This window comes from Thalassophryne amazonica, chromosome 9 (genome assembly GCF_902500255.1).
Source record: "Thalassophryne amazonica chromosome 9, fThaAma1.1, whole genome shotgun sequence".
Classification (NCBI taxonomy): Eukaryota; Metazoa; Chordata; class Actinopteri; order Batrachoidiformes; family Batrachoididae; genus Thalassophryne; species Thalassophryne amazonica.
The window spans coordinates 54,624,654-54,649,262 of record NC_047111.1 but is presented as its reverse complement, the minus strand read 5'-3'; the positions used below and the strand labels follow the sequence as shown (position 1 = coordinate 54,649,262).

Sequence of the window (24,609 nt, the reverse complement as noted above, 5' to 3'; positions counted from 1 at the left end):
TGACACATTTTACAAAAGCACATTTATTTATAAACAACACACATTACATTAGTTCACTTGTGTTGGTTTTTACATAGAATGAATTAGTCAACCATTCAGTATGAGCGGAGGCTAAGTTTACCCATAATCCCTTTGGGCACCTGTGTATTAATGTTCAAATCTTCAAAATGAGTGCATTATTTTAAAATTAACAGATATGTGTTATATATACACTTTGTACATTTTAAGAGTTTACATTAATCTAGTTATTCTACCCGGAATAATTTGATTTATAAATCAAAACCATGAGTCAAACCTGCTTCCCATTTCAAGACTTCTGCCTCATGGCTAGCTTACTATATAGGGTTAAGGAATAATGGTTTTTGCAGCTAAATTTATGGGAAGATAATTGGTATGGTGATGGTTTTAAAGCTTATCTGAAAAGCTAATCTGTTAACAAAAACAGTAGCTTTGATGGTTATCGGTTTAGCTGAACAGTGACCGCCACTACTATTCCATTTATTAATCCTATTAGCTCAACCAATAATTTTCATTTCATTTTCACTGTTGAAACTTTTAAAGAAAAGCTCAAACTCATTTGTACAGACTTGCATTGAATTCATTTTATGTTGCTATTGTGATTGGATTTCTGTTTGTTTACTTGTTTTTTGTTTGTGTGGTTGTTTTATTTAGGGGTTTTGTGTTTTGTTTTGTTTTTTGTTTTTTTTTGTAAAGAACTATGTGATTTTATGTTGAAAGGTGCTTGATGAATAAATTTGACTTATTTACGAATCCTTTTAAGGAAAATTAATTTGCAAGGTGGCTGGGCAGTTGAGACATCAGGTTTAGTGTGCTGTGCTATTCCAGAAATGACAAAATATCTTTCAGAAGCAGCCAAAAGAAGAAAAAGAATATTCTGATTTTATCCACATTCACATAATGCGTGGGCAACATGGATGTCACTGTAGGTTCTTCAACCATCTGGGATAATGAGAAAATAGATGGTTTTATCTTTTGTCTTAATATTGTATTATTTAAAAAGTTTTATTTTAAAAAATTATTTAAAAAAGATTCCTAAATATGGAGGTTATTGTTTTACATTTGCCTCAAATGTATAGTTTCATATTCACAGTACTTGCTCCTTCTCTGCAGTAAAATGCCATTTAATGATGAATCACAGAAATACAATCACTGTAACTGACACTATTCTTTCCCCCAGCTTCAGAGCAGCATAGAAAAAGGACAGGTATAGTTTACAAAAAGCAAAGGAGCTTCAATTATTCATCTCTAAGTCCTGTCACCACCTTGTGAAACAGTAAGTGCCTATACATGCATGCATGCACCAAAAAGGAATGAGCAACAATCACTGTGCTTCTTGTCTGTCAAGGAAGGGCTCATATGGCCAACGCAGGTGTGACTAGTCCTGGCAAATTTCAAGCTTGAACACAGCATGATGTTATATTTTAGTTGCTGATGGTTGTTTTGGACAAAGAGAAATACACACACACACACACTCATCTTCAACCGCTTAGTCCAAGTAAGGGTCGCGGGGAGCTGGAGCCTATCCCAGCAGTCACAGAACGCAACGTAGGGTACACCCAGGACAGGACGCCAGTCTGTCACAGGGATACAAACCGACAAACAAACACATTCACACCCACTCACACACTTATGGACAATTTAAAGATTCCAATCCACCTAACCCGCATGTCTCTGGACACAGGAGGAAACTGAAGCACCCGGAGGAAACCCACGCAAACACGGGGAGAACATGCAAACTCCACACAGAAAGGACACAGGTGGGAATTGAACCCATGACCTTCTCGCTGTGAGGCAACAGTGCTAACCACCAAGCCACCGTGCTGCCCACAAAGAGAAATATTTCCTCATAAATCAGAAATAATAAATCTCAGATAACTATACTATATCTATATATACCTATATACTAACACCTGTTGACTTAACAGTACAAAACACAGGTAGATTATAACAGTCCACATGCCATTTGTCATAGATTATACACTCAGCTGCCACTTTATTAGGTATACCTTCCTAGTACCAAGATGGCCTCATTTTGCCTTAAGAGCTGCCGTAATTCTTCATGGTATAGATTCAAAAAGGTGTTGGAAACAGTCTTCAGAGATGTTGCCCCATATTGACATAATAGCATCACACAGTCGCCCATTCAACTCGTCTGTCTATTCTCTGATTTCTGACACCAACAAGGCATTTTCATCTGCCCAGCTGAAGCTCACTGGATATCTTCTCTTTTTTGGACCATTCTCTGTAAACCCTAGAGATGGTTGTCCATTCAAATCCCAGTCGATCAACAGTTCCTGAAAGACTCAGACCAGGTCGGCTGGCACTAACAACCATGCCATGTTTAAAGTCACTTAAATCCTCTTTCTTCGCAATCCTGATGCTTGATTTGAACTTCAGAAAGTCGTCTTCACTACATCTAGCACAGGAAACTTTGATCAAATTTCCTGTGCCTTTGTAGCTCACACATCCCCAAAACATCAGCAGTCCACCTCTGTTTCACAGTAGGAATGGTGTACCATTCATCATAGGCCTTGTTCACATCTCTGTACATATAATGTTCATGGTATGTTTATAGGCACAAAGTTCAATTATGCTCTCATTACTCCAAATAACATTGTTTTCTGTGCTGTTTGGCGTATTGTAAGCGGGAATTCTTTGTGGCATTTGTGTAGTAAAGGCTTTCTTCTGCATCACAAAGGCTTTCCTGTGGCATCTCGACCATGCAGCCCATTTTTCTTCAAGTGCCTCCTTATTGTGCATCTCGAAAAAGCCACGCCACTTTGTTTCAGAGAGTTCTGTATTTCAGGGCTCTTTTGTGGGTTTTTTTGTTTTTTGTTTTTTGTTTTTTTTTGCATCCCAAACAACTTTCCTGTCAGTTGTTGCTGAAATTTCTGTTGGTCTGCCTGACTGTGGTTTGGTTTCCCTCATTTTCCACTTCTTGATTAGAGTTTGAACACTGCTGATTGGCATTCTTAGGTCCTTAATTATCTTCATCAGCATTTGCATCACATGCTCAAAGTGCTTTAGAAATAATGCCTCACATTCACCCCGATGTGAGGCTGCTGCCATACAAGGCACTCACTACACACCGGGAGCAATAGGGGATTAAAGACCTTGCCCAAGGGCCTTTAGTGATTTTCCAGTCAGGCTGGGATTTGAACCGAGGATCTTCTGGCCTCAAGCCCAACGCCTTAACCACTAGACCATCACTTCCCCTGGAGTAAAAGAGTAAACATAGATGTTTGACAGTAAATGGCTTTACACAACCATGAACCATGAGTGAAAAAAAGTTTTTGTGTTATCATTCATATTCTCTGAAAAATTCTGCCAGTGTATGTAAACGTATGAACACAACTGTGTGCGCACCGGTGAAGCAGCAATGCAGAGTAACAAGCTGCATAAAAACATGAATTTAGTTACAATTTTCCTTCTCATTTTCAATCCCCCTAATACATATCTTCTTTTTTTCTGATGGCATTTCTACAGGAAACTGATATAATAGAGGTTTGCAGTGTGAAAATGTCACAGTAATCATATGTTTGCCTCTGACAAGATCTTCAAAGAATGTGAGCATTTGCCAGAACAACACACAAATCCATGTAGGCAACAGCAGACACTCCTAATCAGTAGCAGTGTACAGACAGCAACATCAGGAAAGCAATGGAAGTGCTGAATTCTTTCCATCTACTGTTTTCTAGTTGTGTTGGTGTTTATCAGCCCAAAAGTGGCTGCAATTTTTATAGCCAAAGAATGAAACAATCATTGATTAAAAGTTATTTTTTCATGTTCAGCTTCAAACTGTCACTGTTTAGTAGCTAGGCTGTTGTAGAGAACTAGATCAGCAGTGGTGGGTACAGTTCCTAATCGCTATAATGTTTTCATCATCGGATTAGCTTTTCAGATAACTTTGAAAAACATTACCAGACTAATTATCTTCCGATACGTTTTGGTCCGATAATGTTTAGACCACTAACATATTTTTGCAGATGTGGTAAACAAAGCTTAATAGTTACAAACATTTATGAAATATAAAATCGGTTGAGTGCCTACCTGTTAAATGTTTTATAGTAGATGCACAGTTCTATCCTCTGTAAACAGAGGAGAGCTGGTTCTAGAAAAAAACTGCTTTATCCTCTGCAGGCAAAGGAGAACTGGTCACAGAAAAGAAAAAAAACTCATTTCTTTTGACCCCATACTGATATGCTGGCAATATCACCCAAGTCATCCAGAGGCATACAGTTTTAACTTATGGTTAAAATTTTAACCAAACTAATTTCGGACAAGTTATTTAAATTAGCGTCATGTCTGAAGTTTTATAAAGTGAAAATATCAGATATATGTTTTAGTTTCAAAGTAATGCACTAATTTTGAAGGTTTTAGTGTGGACATGCTGTGTCCATGCACATTATGGGTATCTCAGTACATTCACGATAGAAGAAATGCATTTGAGACGCTCTGATCAGACTCCACACGGACAACAGCATTAAACTCTTTGTTTATTGTGCCTAAAACTCTTGTGAATATATTCTCTGGGTTTATAGACGTTATTGTGTTTGTTTTATGTAAAAATGCCAGAAGAAGCTCAGGTTTCTCCTCCATTATTTTCAATGTCAAACACTGTTTGATGTTTGTTCCAGAGTAATATATATAAGATGTCTGAAATTCAGTTTGTGTTTATTAAATTCCACGCATCTTAAATGTAGCAGATACGGATTATCTGGAATTTTGTTTTGGCAAATTTTCATGGTCTCTACTGCCATCTACTGGCCAGTACCATTCATGTCAGTGTTCGCCCTAAAGCTGGGCAGACACTGTACAATATTTTCAATCGTTGTACTCGGCTCCAGTTCAAACTGTACGACAAAACCGCACGGTGTAAAAGTTCAGAACACACGATTTATGTTCTATACAGTTCTATATGATGCGATCTGACTGCTCACACTGGGCCTCATGTATCAACGTTGCGTACGGCGATATTTGAGCGTATATGGGGTGTACGCCAAAATGGCTGCGCCACTTGGCATTTATCAATGTGGTCGTTGGCATACGCTGCGCTGAAAATATACACCAGGTCGAGAGGTGGCGTAAATTATACACCAAAATGAACCAGCGCTGGAATCCACATAAAAATGAAGATGATCAACATGATAAACAGTGCCATTATACAAATCAATGCATATGTTACATAAATAACGCTTTCCTGATTATACTACATAATAATCAATACAAATCCCGCCTTTGCGGGATTGTTATGGAGCACGATCCGTGGTCACAGCGTTACTGCAAAGAAAGCGCTGCTCGCCTTTTTCTCCAGACTTCGAGCCTGGAGCCAGAGCAGCGCTGAGCTTAACTTCATGTGGTGTGATCGTTTAGACTATGAAATTGATCATAACAACTGTAGTTTCGTCATTCCCTTAATTCGCCCGTGATGCAACCAGGTTTTGTCGTCTCCATTCGGTTGTCACAATAAAATAAATACAGAAATACATTTAACAAATAAATAAATCTGACAGATTAGGCGTGTCTTATTAATTGAGCGAGCAAATATCCACATGTCAAGAATTATTGACATGTGAAAAGAGAATACAGTGGTCCCTCGCTATAACGCCGTTCACCTGTTGTGGCCTCGGAGTCTCACGGAGTATTTAGTCCAATTTTGCATGCTTTTTTTTTACAGTGTTCTGTGTTCTGCGTATCTGTTTATAAGAATCTTGTTGCCCAGAAGAGAAAAGAGCACCAACAACTACTCATAACTGTGTTTGTCACACGGAAACAAACACCTGCTGCAGCGAGATGTATATTGTATATTTTATTGTATCCAGAGACTTCAGCAACTCAGGGTTAATCTTCTATGCTCCTGATGACATTCCACCAAGGTGTTTTTTGACTATTTCTGTGACTTCTGCTAGGATGATGCTACCAGATCCACCAGAGTCTTCCACCCCTGCCTCTTTAATGGAGGGCATGTCAGTAGGGTTGAGGAGATCCTCAAAGTGTTCTCTCCACCTCTTGGCAATATTCTCAGTCCAGTTTAGTTGCTCCCTGGATCACCACCTTATCCTGGTGAAGGAGTTTGTGTGATCCTGGGAGCTGTGGTGTCTGGAGCATTAGCTCCCGGAAGGGCTACCCTTGACAAATTGGTCCCAGGTGAGGAGACAGACAAAGGGCAATTCCATACACCCTTTATGATCTACACTATATAGGACAGAGTCACCTCACCCAAAGTAGGGAAACCTGAGGCTTCCTCCTGAAGCCAGGCCTCGGGGCAGGGGGAGCTCGCAGGCGAGCAAGGGGTGGCAGGATCTACAACCGTGGGACTCTGTAAGGGCTCAGCCTGACAAAACATTGCATGGAATGGCGCTGCTCTGCTGGCGACACGGAGGAGGGTTTCTGCTACAAAATGCTTGTTTGGTATGGAGGCTGTTGATGTTTGTTCTTTTCTTTCTCTCTACCGCTTGTCAACGGTGGACTAAATGTGCGCTTTGTGCTTTTGACTGTGTGTGGAGGCTGAGAGGGAGCATGGTTCTGTTAGCACTAGCATGGCTACTGCTACTTAGCCAAATAGCCCACTGCTCTGTGGATGGGGCTGTTAGCACTGAGGGGCTAGTGTATAGCCGGACGGAGTTGTTGGGTTTACAAGACCACGGAGCTCGTCCATCGTTGGGCCTGCTGGACGAGGTTCCGAGGGAGTTGGTACGACAATACCGACCGGATTGTCGGCGAAGCAGGAGACGTAGAAAGCGGGGGAAGAGAGGCGGCCTGAGGCAACGCATCCGTGCAGCCACCAAGCTACCGTTGCCGCCCATCCTGCTCTGCAATGCGCGCTCACTTAAAAATAAACTGGATGAGTTGCGCTTACAAACTGGAGCTTGTTACGAGTTCCGTGAGTCTGGATTAATGGCTTTTACAGAAACATGGTTTAGCGATGATATACCGGACAGCTTCATTCAAGTGGATGGATTTACACACATCCGCCTGGACAGGAACAAAAACTCTGGTAAAACACGGGGTGGTGGAGTTTGTTTATATGTTAAAGACAGGTGGTGTACAAACTTTGCTGTCAGAGACAGGGTATGTAACTCCGATCTTGAGCTCCTGTGTGTAACCTTACGACCTTATTACCTTCCTCGAGAATTCACAAATATATTTGTGTGTGTAGTTTATATTCCACCAAGTGGAAATGCCGCCAGGGCAGCTCGTCAGATTTCAGATTGTGTCCATTCTCATCTTCAAAATAAACCGGATGCTGCCATGATTGTTCTTGTTGATTTAAATCACTGCAGTTTAAATAAATCCCTGCCTGGCTTCTACCAATATGTTCAGTGTAGCACCAGGAGCAGTAAGACTCTGGATAAGTGCTATGGGAACATAAGAGATGCCTACACAGCCAGAGTCAGACCCCCTCTTGGCAATTCGGACCATAATGTAGTCCAGCTTCTCCCCACCTATCGATCAGCATTTAAATCTAGTAAACCTGAGGTCCACTCTGTTAAATTGTGGTCTGCTGACAAGATAGAGGAGCTGAAAGGATGTTTCTTGTGTACAGATTGGGACATTTTTTTCCAAAACGCGGATATTAATAATGCCACAGAGGCAATTACTGGTTACATCTCTTTCTGTGTGGACTCAATCATTCCCCAAAAGATTATTAAGAAATACCCAAATAATAAATCGTATGTCACACGGGAAATACGGGAATGTATTAATAGGAAGAAAGCAGCTTTTAAATCAAGGGACTTTGCAGGGGTTAGGGTCGCACAAAAAGACCTGAACCAGAAGATGAGAGATGCTCGACGGCAGCATAAGGAGCGCACAGAACGGGACCTTTCCAGAGCGAATAATAAGAGACTGTGGGATTCTATTCGGGGCATGACAAACATGGACACAAAAAGGAAACCTGTAATTGACAATAATGAATTTGCAAAAGCCAATGAGCTAAATGATTTTCATTTGCGTTTTGAGAGTGATAATCAGGAAGAGTGCAGGGAAATTTTAAAAGAGATTAGGTGTAATTTGCATGAGGACAGAATTTTAATTGACTCACAATCAGTTACTCAAGTTTTTAAATCAATGTACACTAATAAAGCTACAGGGCCAGACAATATGTCTGCTTTTCTTTTAAAAACATTTGCAGAGGAGCTCACTCCAGCTTGGCATCAACTCTTCCAGCTCTCTATTGATATTTATTCAGTACCTGAGCTTTGGAAGAGATCAGTTATTATTCCAGTTTCCAAGAAATCATGCCCCCAAGTGAATAATGATTTTCGGCCAGTGGCCCTAACCTCTAATGTAATGAAAGCATTGGAGAAACTGTTAATTCAGGAGCTTACTGTAGAGGTGGAGCCACACTTGGATCAGTATCAGTTTGCGTATAAAAGGAAGCGGAGTACGAGTGATGCCATTTTAACTATAATGAACTTGGTTTTAAAGCATCTTGAGAGTTCCTCTGCATATGCCAAATTAGTTTTTATTGATTTTAGTTCTGCTTTTAACTGTATCCGGTCACATATCCTTCTTCAAAAAATGATTCAGTTGAATGTGAACCCTTTTTTAATTAAGTGGTATCATTCTTTTTTGACAAACAGGTCACAGCAGGTGAAGGCCAATTCTGTCTGCTCTGATATTGCATTAAGTAGCACTGGTGCCCCTCAGGGCTGTGTTAGTTCACCTTTTTTATTTACACTGTATACCAATGACTGTATCAGCTTTCAGCCAAACCAGTATGTCATTAAATTTTCAGATGATACTGTAATACTCAGTCTGCTGAACACTAGTACTAATTCGAGTTGTCACAAATCTGGAGTGGACAGGTTTGTGAACTGGTGTGATGTCCATCAATTGCAGATTAATGTTAATAAAACAGTGGAGATGTTGGTGGACCCTCGGGCTGTTGGAGACCGTAGTGTGGTCACCATACATGGACGTAACATTGAACAGGTGGATTCATATAAATATCTGGGGGTTTATATCGATAATAACTTAAGCTGGCACATGCAAGTGTCAAGTGTTTGTGCCCGAATCCACCAGCATTTGCACTTTCTCCGTCGACTCCGACTGTTTGGTGTATGTAGGAATATTATGCTGATTTTCTACAGAGCAACGATTGAGTCCGTGTTACGGTATGGTATTACTAGCTGGTTTTGTAATTTAACGGTTAAATCAAAAACTCAAATATTAAATCTGATTAAGATAGCTGGCAAAATCATGGGTATGGTGGTACCTGTAACTCCCCAAGAGTTGTTTGAACAGGCAGTTCTCAGATGTGCTGACAATATTTTAACAGATGAGTCTCATGTTCTGCACTCTGAATATACTTTACTTAACTCAGGAAGGAGGTACAGGGTTCCTCTTTGTAAATATAATCGATATAAATATTCATTTATTCCATTATCAGTGAAGCTCATAAATCTGCAGATAGTTCAGGGAAGATAGCTTAAGGGTATGAATTGCGGAATTTGCACAAGGATGTTAATAATGTTGTGTATTTATATTTTATCCTTTGACTTACTGTGTTGTTTTTAATGTATGGGTGCTATGTATTGGATGTGTTGTTGTGTAGCAGACTCTGTCCAAGGCAAATTTCTCCTTAGGGAGACAAATAAAGACACTTTGACTTTGACTTTGACTTTGAAAACAGCATGGTGTCACCTCCATATGGGCTCACCATCTACAAGAAGAGTGTAATGGGTCTGGTACACTTTTTTTAAAGGCAGTGGACAGTGGCAAATGACCACACAGACTGATACTCATTTATGGTACCCTTCATATAGTGAAATAAAAAATATAAACATAAAATGTGCACTCAACACAGTTATGGCTTTGCAGGAAATCACTTTTACAGCCAGTTTTCTTTAGACAGTCAGTCAGTAATGGATACATTAATATTTCCAAGTCTCTGAATATGCCTCTATTTCATTTTACATTAATCACTAAGACGTACACACAGTGTGGGACTGTATGGTACATCTATCAGAAGAAGAAAGGTCTCAAAAAGTGACAATCGTAACATCATGATTGATACATGATACACCACTTTGTTCAACTTTTTAAGCTTTGATGTACAGTCAGCAATAAAAGCTTTCAGTTTGAAATGTTACTGCATGAAAGTAAATATGAAAAGAAAGCTTTGTTTCACTTCGCTTTGAGTAGTGTCCCCTTAAGCACAAACTGAACTTTAAATGTGTTCACTGACAGCTCATGAGTTTAATAAATGTGTGTGTTATCCTTTGTGGATGCTATGGCTTTATGACATCTGTACAGCTGCATAAATAAAGAACAAACAAATAATTGGCCACAAGCTGACATGTGCTCACCAGAGAAAGAGATACAGTAAGATGTGGCAAATAAAAACATTATATGAAAAGCTGCATCTTTGAGAGATTAAATTACTATATTATTGCCGATAATCTTTTACTTCAAAAATACTATATCAAGTGAAAATGTAAACATATTGAAGTTGCCTAATACCATTAATAATAATAATCCTGTAGGCTGACTAAACAGGGACTAAATTCAGTCTAACAGTAGCAGTATAATTTGGTGGAAAAATGTAACAAGTAATATGAGGAGCTGGAATTTCTTGATCAGAAAATAAAGCACTGCATTCACTGATTAAAATGGCAATGGGGTAAGAGAATAAAAGAGAAATCTGGCATATTTCAACCTTGAGGTCACCTGTTCTTTTGAGTTCAAAACTATTTTAATCAGTACAATATTGATTTACAACACAAACACAACAATAATATGGTCATCCACCCAAGGCTGCATGTTGTCAGTGCAGCACAACTCCCAAAATAAATAAATAAATATATAAATATATATATATATATATATATATATATATATATATATATATATATATATATATATATATATATATATATATATATATATATATGCGTGTATGTGTATGGGATTGATTGCCACCTGTGGCCTTTCTGTGTGGAGTTTACATGTTCTCCCAATGTTTGCGGGGTCAAAATCAAATCAATTCAAATCAAATCAGTTTTATTTATATAGCGCCAAATCACAACAAACAGTTGCCCCAAGGCGCTTTATATTGTAAGGCAAGGCCGTACAATAATTACGTAAAAACCCCAATGGTCAAAACGACCCCCTGTGAGCAAGCACTTGGCAACAGTGGGAAGGAAAAACTCCCTTTTAACAGGAAGAAACCTCCAGCAGAACCAGGCTCAGGGAGGGGCAGTCTTCTGCTGGGACTGGTTGGGGCTGAGGGAGAGAACCAGGAAAAAGACATGCTGTGGAGGGGAGCAGAGATCAATCACTAATGATTAAATGCAGAGTGGTGCATACAGAGCAAAAAGAGAAAGAAACACTCAGTGCATCATGGAAACCCCCCAGCAGTCTAAGTCTATAGCAGCATAACTAAGGGATGGTTCCGGGTTACCTGATCCAGCCATAACTATAAGCGTTAGCAAAAAGGAAAGTTTTAAGCCTAATCTTAAAAGTAGAGAGGGTGTCTGTCTCCCTGATCTGAATTGGGAGCTGGTTCCACAGGAGAGGAGCCTGAAAGCTGAAGGCTCTGCCTCCCATCCTACTCTTACAAACCCTAGAAACTACAAGTAAGCCTGCAGTCTGAGAGCGAAGCGCTCTATTGGGGTGATATGGTACTATGAGGTCCCTAAGATAAGATGGGACCTGATTATTCAAAACCTTATAAGTAAGAAGAAGAATGGTCAACAGTATCAAAAGCAGCACTGAGGTCTAACAGAACAAGCACAGAGGTGAGTCCACTGTCTGAGGCCATAAGAAGATCATTTTTAACCTTCACTAATGCTGTTTCTGTAAAACCTGACTGAAACTCTTCAAATAGACCATTCCTCTGCAGATGATCAGTTAGCTGTTTTACAACTACCCTTTCAAGAATTTTTGAGAGAAAAGGAAGGTTGGAGATTGGGCTATAATTAGCTAAGATAGCTGGGTCAAGTGATGGCTTTTTAAGTAATGGTTTAATTACTGCCACCTTAAAAGCCTGTGGTACATAGCCAACTAATAAAGATAGATTGATCATATTTAAGATCGAAGCATTAATTAATGGTAGGGCTTCCTTGAGCAGCCTGGTAGGAATGGGGTCTAATAGACATGTTGATGGTTTGGAGGAAGTAACTAATGAAAATAACTCAGACAGAACAATCGGAGAGAAAGAGTCTAACCAAATGCTGGCATCACTGAAAGCAGCCAAAGATAATGATACGTCTTTGGGATGGTTATGAGTAATTTTTTCTCTAACAGTTAAAATTTTATTAGCAAAGAAAGTCATGAAATCATTACTAGTTAAAGTTAAAGGAATACTCGTGTTGTGTGGGCCGCCAGAAGAGAAGGTACTGCTGGCCCACCACCAGAGGGCGCCCTGTCTGAAGTGCGGGCTTCAGGCACGAGAGGGCGCTGCCGCCACGGACACAGCCGGGAGTGACAGCTGTCACTCATTATTTCCTGACAGCTGTCACTCATTCATGCTTCATTATCTCACTCCATAAAACCCAGACGTCATCTCCACCTCATCGCCGAGATATCGTACTTCTATGGAGGTAACCTTCTCAGCCTGCAGATTCAGATAAGTGATTACACAGACGCTGCACGAGTGTGTGTTAGAGGTGGAGGTGGCATTCCCACCGTTGTTGTTACGGGGTGTACACACACCCACACTTGACTGTCTTTGCTCTTCGCTAGCAGTACCAGATCCGACAGTCGGGGACGGTGATCACCTGGGAATTCGGGACTTGGCGGCTCCAGTATTCACCAGGTTCGGTGGCGGCGGAAATCGTGTGGTTCCGGCTCTTCTCAGGACAGACGTCTTCTATCCTCGAGCCTGCCCACACGTCACCTTTGTGGATTGACTGTTATCAGATTCTGTGATTGTCTGTATATTCGTTGTGCACCTTCACAACATTAAATTGTTACTTTTTGGCTCATCTATTGACCGTTCATTTGCGCCCCCTGTTGTGGGTCCGTGTCATTACACTTTCACAACAACTCAGCTCAATAGAGCTCTGACTCTTTGTCAGCCTGGCTACAGTGCTGAAAAGAAACCTGGGGTTGTTCTTATTTTCTTCAATTAGTGATGAGTAGTAAGATATCCTAGCTTTACGGAGGGCTTTTTTGTAGAGCAACAGACTCTTTTTCCAGGCTAAGTGAAGATCTTCTAAATTAGTGAGACGCCATTTCCTCTCTTTCCCACTGCTTTTACCCTACTGATGATGTGTTGTTTCAATAGTAATCCTGCTCAGTACGAGAGGAACCGCAGATTCAGTCATTTGGTGTATTTGCTTGGCTGAGGAGCCAATGGTGCGAAGCTACTATCTGTGGGATTATGACTGAACACCTCTAAGTCAGAATCCTGCCTAGACGAAGCGATACCGAAGTGCCGTGGATTTTCGGTTGGCCCCCGGTGAGCAGAGCCGCTCGTGACTGGACTGGGGCGCGGCCGGATATGCGGCCGCCCCTCTCCTCCCACGCAACTCATGTTTGTGGAGAACCTGGTGCTAAATCACTTGCAGACGACCTGATTCTGCAAGTGATCTGTTATGCATGTTTGAGTGAAACATGCATAACAGATGAATGAAGTAATAAATCTGATTTAAAAATTCACTGGATATCATGACCTGCAGTTCATCACGAGTACAAAAGTTCATTTAAATGATTTTGGTCCAGGCATCATCTGTTCAGACAGGCGATTGCTAGATGGACGCTCTTCTCCACTGCAGTCATCAGTGATGACTTCGTCGACAACACCTCAAACAAAGAGACTTAGCAGAAATCAATCAGCCTGAACAAACAACTCGCAGAGCAACATTTCTCAGCAGCAAAGTATCAGAGTAACAGACATATCTAAATTCTGGGAGCATACCGTCAGCAGTAACATTAGCAGACTGAGACCACATCCAGCTCCATTATTAGTAACATAATTTAATATGGAGGGAAAGTAATTCAGTACAACACTATTTATTAGAGACGCCATTTCCTCTCCAACTTACGGGTTATCTGCTTTAAGCTGCGAGTTTGTGAGTTATACCACGGAGTCAGGCACTTCTGATTTAAGGCTCTCTTTTTCAGAGGAGCTACAGCATCCAAAGTTGTCTTCAATGAGGATGTAAAACTATTGACAAGATACTCTATCTCACTTACAGAGTTTAGGTAGCTACTCTGCACTGTGTTGGTATATGGCGTTAGAGAACATAAAGAAGGAATCATATCCTTAAACCTAGTTACAGCGCTTTCTGAAAGACTTCTAGTGTAATGAAACTTATTCCCCACTGCTGGGTAGTCCATCAGAGTAAATGTAAATGTTATTAAGAAATGATCAGACAGAAGGGAGTTTTCAGGGAATACTGTTAAGTCTTCTATTTCCATACCATAAATCAGAACAAGATCTAAGATATGATTAATGTGGTGGGTGGACTCATTTACATTTTGAGCAAAGCCAATTGAGTCTAATAATAGATTAAATGCAGTGTTGAGGCTGTCATTCTCAGCATCTGTGTGGATGTTAAAATCACCCACTATAATTATCTTATCTGAGCTAAGCACTAAGTCAGACAAAAGGTCTGAAAATTCACAGAGAAACTCACAGTAACAACCAGGAGGACGATAGATAACAAATAAAACTGGTTTTTGGGACTTCCAATTTGGATGGACAAGACTAAGAGTCAAGCTTTCAAATGAATTAAAGCTCTGTCTGGGTTTTTGATTAATTAATAAGCTGGAATGGAAGATTGCTGCTAATCCTCCGCCTCGGCCCGTGCTACGAGCGTTCTGGCAGTTAGTGTGACTCGGGGGTGTTGACTCATTTAAACTAACATATTCATCCTGCTGTAACCAGGTTTCTGTAAGGCAGAATAAATCAATATGTTGATCAATTATTATATCATTTACTAACAGGGACTTAGAAGAGAGAGACCTAATGTTTAATAGACCACATTTAACTGTTCTAGTCTGTGGTGCAGTTGAAGGTGCTATATTATTTTTTCTTTTTGAATTTTTATGCTTAAATAGATTTTTGCTGGTTATTGGTGGTCTGGGAGCAGGCACCGTCTCTACAGGGATGAGGTAATGAGGGGATGGCAGGGGGAGAGAAGCTGCAGAGAGGTGTGTAAGACTAAAATGTATAGAACATCTACTGGTGCCTGGTTATATCACACGGTGTCGACCTGAATCACAACTTAACAGACCTTTCGGTTTTGCAAATGCCTTTTTTAACAAATGAAAAAATTACATATTTTACAAAAGCACATTTATTTGTAAACACCAACACATTCGTTAGATTCACTTGTGTTGGTTTTTACATACAATGAATTAGTCAACCAATCAGTATGAGCGAATGCTCAGTTTACCCATAATCCCTTTGGGCATCTTTGTGTTAATGTTCAAATCTTCAGAATTAATGCATTATTTTAAAATTAACAGATATGTGTTATTCGAGGTCTGTTAGAAAAGTATCCGACCTTTTTATTTTTTTCAAAAACCATATGGATTTGAATCACGTGTGATTGCATCAGCCAAGCTTGAACCTTCGTGTGCATGTGTGAGTTTTTTCACGCCTGTCGGTTGCGTCATTCGCCTGTGAGCAGGCTTTGTGTGAGCACTGGTCCGCCCTCTCGTTGTTTTTTTTATTGCGAATAAATGTCTGAACGATTTGGAGCTTTGCTGCATCAATTTTTTTCCAGAAACTGTGAGAGACCTCCAGGTGGACACCGTTCGGAAAATTAATATGGCTTTCAGGGACGATTTTGTGGGGGTTACACAGATTAAGGAGTGTTACTGCCGCTTTAAGGACGGCCCACAACTGCTGAGAGCGCGCCGCACTCCCAGCGCTGATCGACAGTCTCACACCCCGCTGAAACAACCAGATCATTTCCAACATGAAGGCTTTGTTGATCCGGGACGTCGTCTGACTTTCACAAAAAGGCAGAAGGCGTGGACATCAGCACTTTTTCGGCACATTCCACTGTTACAGGAGTTTTTTTCATGGAAAGAAAAGCGGAGGGACGCGCCACGGAGCAGTTCATTACGCGGCACAAAACCACCTCCATGTTGGTCTCACAGGATGGCTTTCAGGTGGATTTCAGATGGCTGTCGGTGGGTTTTCAGTCATGTGACTAACCGAGAAATTGTGCATGAGCTGGACATGCCAGAACATGTTCTGTGAGGCTTCATCACGGCGTTGCTTTGTGCCATCCGGCTCCTCCGCTCCTCTTTCCATGACAAAAACTCCTCTAACAGTGTAATGTGCCGTTCATTTCTAAACTGGATGCTGTCTTGATCCGGTATGTTGTCTGACTAGCACAGGAATTGTGAAAAGACGTGGACATCAGCACTTTTTCGGCACACTGAGACAGACGTGCGGAGGAGTTCCGCGCATCGCAGTGGAGCCGCATGACACAAAGCAATGCCGTGATGAAGCCTCACAGGACATGTTCTGGCATGTCCAGCTCATGCACAATTTGAAAGCCGTCCTGTGAGACCAACATGGAGGTGGTTTTGTGCCGCGTAATGAACGGCTCCGTGGCGAATCCCTCTGCTTTTCTTTCCATGAAAAAAACTCCTGTAACAGTGGAATGTGCCGAAAAAGTGCTGATATCTGCTTAATTAATTTTCTAAATTCTCCATAGTAACAAGCACAGCAAATGTATATGTTGCCTGTGTGTGTGTGGGGGGGGGGGGGGGGGGGGGGGTGAAGAGGAGATCCACACAGTGCCTCCTACAAGCTTTTGTGTTTATCTCATTAAATGTAAAGAAACATTTTAAGATGACCACATATACAGTTAGCTGCTTACTTTTGCCTTCGGTGCCGCTGCTGTCCACTGACTTATTACGATGATCCACCAATGCTGAATCACCCTTCACAAACACAGAAGTTACAAATCAGAAATTTGTGTTTGTGGATCACAAAGCATGTGTACATATCAAAGAATATTTGTAAATCACCCTATGTGCATTTGTAAGTATTAATGAGACAAATTTAACTCCATACTCCAAAAATTTAGGTTTCCTAAATATTTATTAGGGCCACTCTTAAAACTTCACTTATCTTTATAATTTTATTACTGGTGAATTTAAGAATTGATTTAGATGAGATATACTTATCTCACAGGAATATATCACAATTATCTGGGAACTACTTTTTGCGCACGAATTCATCACGCACGTCAGCCACAGCCACGCACTAACACAGAATATACAGAAGCTCTATATCATTGTTCGGCAATCATTCTAAGTGATGTGTGTGTGCATTGATACCACATTTTAGAGGAGCACAGGTGACTAAAACATATACCTTGGTACTTATAAAGCAATTTACTATATATTGTTCATTTCAACGACATTTTGTGGAGCTCCTCCAACTTTAACCCCAGCCCCCCCAACATAAATTTGCTGGCGCCGCCACTGGCCATTTAGTCTGTGGTGCTGTTTGTATTCTAAATCAGTATTATACCAATTAAAATAATTTTTGTACCCCAGTATAAAGATGAACTCAAAAATATCTGAAAATAGACCCAAGGTTGAAAACTACAAGAGTTTCCCTTTAATTTAATGTTTAAAATATTTTTAGTAACCTGCCAAAAGGCATTAATAATCTCAATGTATCACCTGGCAAAACTGTGTGTGTACCTTCAGTTCTGTATTCTCAAAATTAATTTAGTAAAAAAAACAGTTTTTGTTTTTTTAAATTGTTGCCTTTATTCAATCACGTTTGGCCATTCCAAAAAATGCTTTAAGGTTTATTTTTCTGCAGTGAGGCTGAGAATTGGCCGGGTTTGTATTGCAATAACACAAGGTTTATCTATGGGTAGTCTGACAAAAACATTCTGGCTGGGCATTTTTGAGTAATTCTACCACACATTGTTAAAAGCAGTGTGAACTATATGTGAAATGTAATTTATATTTTACATCCTCAGGAGGACCCAGCAAACAGCGTTTCAGTCAATTGAGCAGTTTTTTTGTGAAGGAGCAATAAATTGTTGCAAATAATTATTTAATTCTGGGTATATCTTTGTGTCGTCTTAAGTAGGGCACACCGGCTATGCCTGAGAAAGTTTGGCCATAAATCACAGCATGGCAAATTAAAGGAAATGAAGAGGAAGTGAGAATAAGTAAAGCACAGAACACAGCAAACACGGCACTGGTCAGAGGCAGGTGAATCACAACAGCTCATTGTCATGGACGAAAAGTACAGTATAGAGTGTGTAGAAGTACTGAGACACATAAGAACTACACTGAAAAACTGATGCATTGGATGAACTCAATTCAATTGTGTGCAGGATTTCCATCTAATAAATATATGTAGCCCCAACTCAAATAAGCACATCCATGCAGGATAATTGAATTTAATTTCCTTGGGACTACATATATTTATTATATGGAAATCCTGCCCATAATTGAATGGAGTTCATCCAATGAGTCATTTGGTTGTGTGATACACTCAAAAAACTGACTCACTGGATTGGATTCCATCTAATAAATATATGTAGTCCCAACTCAATTAAATTACATTATCTTGCATCTTGCATGTTTTATTTGAGCTGAGGATACATACACTCAACAAAAATATAAATGCAACACTTTTGGTTTTGCTCCCATTTTGTATGAGATGAACTCAAAGATCTAAAACTTTTTCCACATACACAATATCACCATTTCCCTCAAATATTGTTCACAAACCAGTCTAAATCTGAGATAGTGAGCACTTCTCCTTTGTTGAGATAATCCATCCCACCTCACAGGTGTGTCATATCAAGATGCTGATTAGACACCATGATTAGTGCACAGGTGTGCCTTAGACTGTCCACAATAAAAGGCCACTCTGAAAGGTGCAGTTTTATCACACAGCACAATGCCACAGATGTCGCAAGATTTGAGGGAGCGCGCAATTGGCATGCTGACAGCAGGAATGTCAACCAGAGCTGTTGCTCGTGTATTGAATGTTCATTTCTCTACCATAAGCCGTCTCCAAAGGCGTTTCAGAGAATTTGGCAGTACATCCAACCAGCCTCACAACCGCAGACCACGTGTAACCACACCAGCCCAGGACCTCCACATCCAGCATGTTCACCTCCAAGATCGTCTGAGACCAGCCATCCGGACAGCTGCTGAAACAATCGGTTTGCATAACCAAAGAATTTCTGCACAAACTGTCAGAAACCGTCTCAGGGAAGCTCATCTGCATGCTCGTCGTCCTCATCGGGGTCTCGACCTGACTCCAGTTCGTCATCGTAACTGACTTGAGTGGGCAAATGCTCACATTCGCTGGCGTTTGGCACATTGGAGAGGTGTTCTCTTCACGGATGAATCCCGGTTCACACTGTCCAGGGCAGATGGCAGACAGCGTGTGTGGCGTCGTGTGGGTGAGCGGTTTTCTGATGTCAATGTTGTGGATCAAGTGGCCCATGGTGGCGGTGGGGTTATGGTATGGGCAGGCGTCTGTTATGGACGAAGAACACAGGTGCATTTTATTGATGGCATTTTGAATGCACAGAGATACCGTGACGAGATCCTGAGGCCCATTGTTGTGCCATACATCCAAGAACATCACCTCATGTTGCAGCAGGATAATGCACGGCCCCATGTTGCAAGGATCTGTACACAATTCTTGGAAGCTGAAAATGTCCCAGTTCTTGCATGGCCGGCATACTCACCGGACATGTCACCCATTGAGCATGTTTGGGATGCTCTGGACCGGCGTATACGACAGCGTGTACCAGTTCCTGCCAATATCCAGCAACTTCGCACAGCCATTGAAGAGGAGTGGACCAACATTCCACAGGCCACAATTGACAACCTGATCAACTCTATGCGAAGATGTGTAGCACTGCATGAGGCAAATGGTGGTCACACCAGATACTGACTGGTATCCCCCCCAATAAAACAAAACTGCACCTTTCAGAGTGGCCTTTTATTGTGGACAGTCTAAGGCACACCTGTGCACTAATCATGGTGTCTAATCAGCATCTTGATATGGCACACCTGTGAGGTGGGATGGATTATCTCAGCAAAGGAGAAGTGCTCACTATCACAGATTTAGACTGGTTTGTGAACAATATTTGAGGGAAATGGTGATATTGTGTATGTGGAAAAAGTTTTAGATCTTTGAGTTCATCTCATACAAAATGGGAGCAAAACCAAAAGTGTTGTGTTTATATTTTTGTTGAGTGTATATTTATTAGATGGAAATCCTGCACATAATTAAATTGAGTTCATCCAAAGAGCCATTTTTTGAGTGTATAACACACACACAGTGACCACCACCACACTGATATCATCAGTTACACACACGACCAGTCAAATGTTTGGACTCCCATTCCTATATACAGTATAGAAAGTCCCCAGACTCTCAGGCATCTGCACAAAATCAGTTCTGGGACAGGGGTAGGAATTGATAAGATTTTGCTTTCTTCTAAACACACATGGTGCTAATATTATTTTAACATATAATATCTAACCATAAATGGACTGCATTTATATAGCGCTTTTCCATATGCATCAGACACTCAAAGCGCTTCACAATAATGCCTCACATTCACCCTGATGCGAGGGTGCCACCACGCAATGCGCTCACTACACACCGGGAGCAACTAGGGGATTAAGGACCTTGCCCAAGGGCCCTTAGTGATTTTCCAGTCAGGCTAAGATTTGAATCGAGGATCCTCTGGTCTCAAGCCCAGCACTTAACCACTAGACCATCTGTCAAGCCGGGCGGGTGCCAGGCACCCAAAGAGGGTGGACCCTCAATGCAGACTCCCAGACCAGGCTTAGGTGTAACAGAAGTTGTCATCTTTAATTCAGACTCAATTTTGGTACACAGGTTGTCAGTCAGCGGAGCAAAGGTACAAACAGGGATAGGCAAATACAATAGTGTTCAGAATAATAGTAGTGCTATGTGACTAAAAAGATTAATCCAGGTTTTGAGTATATTTATTATTGTTACATGGGAAACAAGGTACCAGTAGAATCAGTAGATTCTCACAGATCCAACAAGACCAAGCATTCATGATATGCACATTCTTAAGGCTATGAAATTGGGCTATTAGTAAAAAAGTAGAAAAAGGGGTGTTCAGAATAATAGTAGCATCTGCTACAAACTCAAAACTATTATGTTCAAACAGCTTTTTTAGCAATCCTGTGAATCACTAAACTAGTATTTAGTTGTATAACCACAGTTTTTCATGATTTCTTCACATATGCGAGGCATTAATTTTGTTGGTTTGGAACCAAGATTTTGCTCGTTTACTAGTGTGCTTGGGGTCATTGTCTTGTTGAAACAGCCATTTCAAGGGCATGTCCTCTTCAGCATAAGGCAATACGACCTCTTCAGGAATTTTGACATATCCAAACTGATCCATGATACCTGGTATGCGATATATAAGCCCAACACCATAGTAGGAGAAACATGCCCATATCATGATGCTTGCACCACCATGCTTCACTGTCTTCACTGTGAACTGTGGCTTGAATTCAGAGTTTGGGGGTCATCTCACAAACTGTCTGCGGCCCTTGGACCCAAAAAGAACAGTTTTACTCTCATCAGTCCACAAAATATTCCTCCATTTCTCTTTAGGCCAGTTGATGTGTTGTTTGGCAAATTGTAACCTCTTCTGCACATGTCTTTTATTTAACAGAGGGACTTTGCAGGGGATTCTTGCAAATAAATTAGCTTCACACAGGCGTCTTCTAACTGTCACAGCACTTACAGGTAACTCCAGACTGTCTTTGATCGTCCTGGAGCTGATCAGTGGGTGAGCTTTTGCTATTCTGGTTATTCTTCTATCCATTTTGATGGTTGTTTTCCATTTTTTTCCACGCGTCTCTGTTTTTTTTTTATCCATTTTAAAGCATTGGAGATCATTGTAGATGAACAGCCAATAATTTTTTGCACCTGCGTATAAGTTTTCCCCTCTCCAATCAACTTTTTAATCAAACTACGCTGTTCTTCTGAACAATGTCTTGAACGTCCCATTTTCCTCAGGCTTTCAAAGAGAAAAGCATGTTCAACAGGTGCTGGCTTCATCCTTACATAGGGGACACCTGATTCACACCTGTTTGTTCCACAAAATTGACGAACTCACTGACTGAATGCCACACTACTATTATTGTGAACACCCCCTTTTCTACTTTTTTTTACTAATAGCCTAATTTCATAGCCTTAAGAGTGTGCATATCATGAATGCTTGGTCTTGTTGGATTTGTGAGAATCTACTGAATCTACTGGTACCTTGTTTCCCATGTAACAATAAGAAATATACTCAAAACCTGGATTAATCTTTTTAGTCACATAGCACTACTATTATTCTGAACACTACTGTACGCAGTCATAATCAAATGGGGGTTTGTGGCACGAGTATCAAAAACACAGAGCAGATTTTAAAAAACACAGCAAGGCAAAACAGGACAGGAAACAAGAGCTAGGATGTGTATGAATGATGACAAACTGGCAGGGAAGTGATGGTTGAGAGGTGGTTAAATAGGACAAGAGTTAACAAGGTGCAGGTGAGGAACAATCTAGAAAGGGGGTGTGGCTAGTGACTAAAGATAATACATTGTGCAAGAAGGTGAGGAGGGACAACACAAGGTGGAGTAAGGTAAGACACAAAGATGTGTGAACGGGTGACAAGAGTGAGTGAATGAAAACACAAGGCAGACAGAAACAAAGTGAGAGACAAAGACACAAGGCAGGTGCAGTAAAGTGAACATAATCAGATATAAGTGAGGGACGAAGACATGATGGCAGGTGCAGGATGTGGAGTGAACATAATCAGATGGACGTGAGGAAACTGAACAGAGCAAAACAGAAACTGAGGACAGAGTAAATGTACAATGGATCGGGCATGAACCTGAAAACTAATCAGAGAATAAATGAAAAATAAATACTAAAGCTAAACTAAACAGGAACTGACTAAGAAAACAAGGTGGTTAAACTATAAGAAAAACATTGGCTACGTGATAACAGCAAACAGAACTCGACATTACAGCATAACATAAGTAAGAGCAAAACAAACAAGTGATAAACAAAAACACAAACCAGCTGAACAAAACTAGAATGGAACTATGGCTAAAGAATCAAAAGAAACATTGTAAAACATAGCAGAGAATAGCAAGATGAAAATAAACAACTAATAAAGTATCAAAAGTAACAATGTAAAACGTAACAGAATAAATCAAGTTGAAAATAAACAACTAATAAATCAAAGCTGGGGCAGAAACAGAACAACAGAAAGGGGGAGAAAATGGGCTCAACGCCCTGATCAGGCCAAAATCATGACACCATCACCTCCCCTAATCCTCTGTTACTGATAAGCTGCAAACATTTAAGCAAAGAGCACCAAAGACAAATGCACATCTGGTGAATGCCTCAAAATATGTTTCAATGTGTAGTTTCCACTCTTATTTAATATGATCATTTTAAAGACATTATAAACGTTTTCTGTCTTCCTCTCCAACTAATTTGTAATCATTGCTGTGGGAAGAGGATTTGGGTTGCTAAGCCGACAAGAACACATCCAAAAAGGCTACACACAATATTTAAAAAGAGAAGCCATAACACCTATTTGACAGAACAGACAGAACATCAGAATAATAAAAATGTTGCAAATGAACAACTATATATGAGTCATTATTTTCACAAGCAGGATAGTAGAACATACAGTACTGTTGAAACTTTTAAAATAAGGCTCAAGACCCATCTATATAGGCTTGCTTGTATTCATTTTACTTACTGATGTGTTTTATTTATTTTAAATTTGTGAATTCATTTGTGATTCTGTACTTCAAAGGTGCTATATAAGTACACTTAATTACTTACTGACAATGAGATGCAAATCAGAAGACCAGCGAAACAGGCAAAGAAATCTGTGACATCATCATTGCCCACAACAAGCTGAGTCCCAACCTTTGTTAATGACTGGATTTAACAAGATTAGCCTGTTAAAGAATTCATGATTTGAAATCTCTCATCTGGAGTAAAATATTTATGGAGCTTTGGCAAATTGGGCAGGTGAGGTAATAGCACCTGTGAGCATGAAGACTGTAAACAATTTGACATCTGACTTCAATGAACTTCGACTTCACCCAAATGAATGAAGTCTGCCTGACTTTGCTAGGGATATTACGTATAAAATCCACCAAAGTGTGGACCACGTTTGAGCCAGATCAGGTTGAACCCAAATCCTTTGACCTTGACCTTTGGTAATTTGTTCTTTAATGGGGATTTGAAAAATATAAATTTTGACGTTTGACCCAGTAATCATCGATCCACATGTTGATCTGTTCCTACAGCGAAGTCTGTCCTGCATCCGCCACAGAAATCATTCAATCCAGCACGTGGATCCAGCCGCATCTCAGAGGGAAAAAGAAAACAGAACCAGTCGACCAGCAAAAACTACACTTAAGGTATAATTCATCAGCATTAATGGTTGATCTTTGACAAATTTATTCTGGTCAGGGCCACAGTTTGTCATGTTGGGTGAACATCAGAATGGGGAAAACAAATTTAAATTTTTGACCTTTAACCCCCAATGACCTTGACTTTTGCCAAAACAGACACTTTAACAGCAATTCAGGGGTCAACCTACATCCACA

At 40.4% G+C, this 24,609-nt stretch overlaps 1 long non-coding RNA gene across 1 annotated transcript; it reads right to left on the bottom strand.

Moving 5' to 3' along the window:
• Positions 1 to 2,253: 2,253 nt before the first annotated feature.
• LOC117516537 lies at positions 2,254 to 24,609 on the bottom strand. The gene is made up of 3 exons (XR_004562456.1): positions 24,599 to 24,609; positions 22,241 to 22,246; positions 2,254 to 2,315 (listed from the first exon to the last, which is right to left on the bottom strand). It is a non-coding gene; the product is annotated as an uncharacterized LOC117516537 (long non-coding RNA).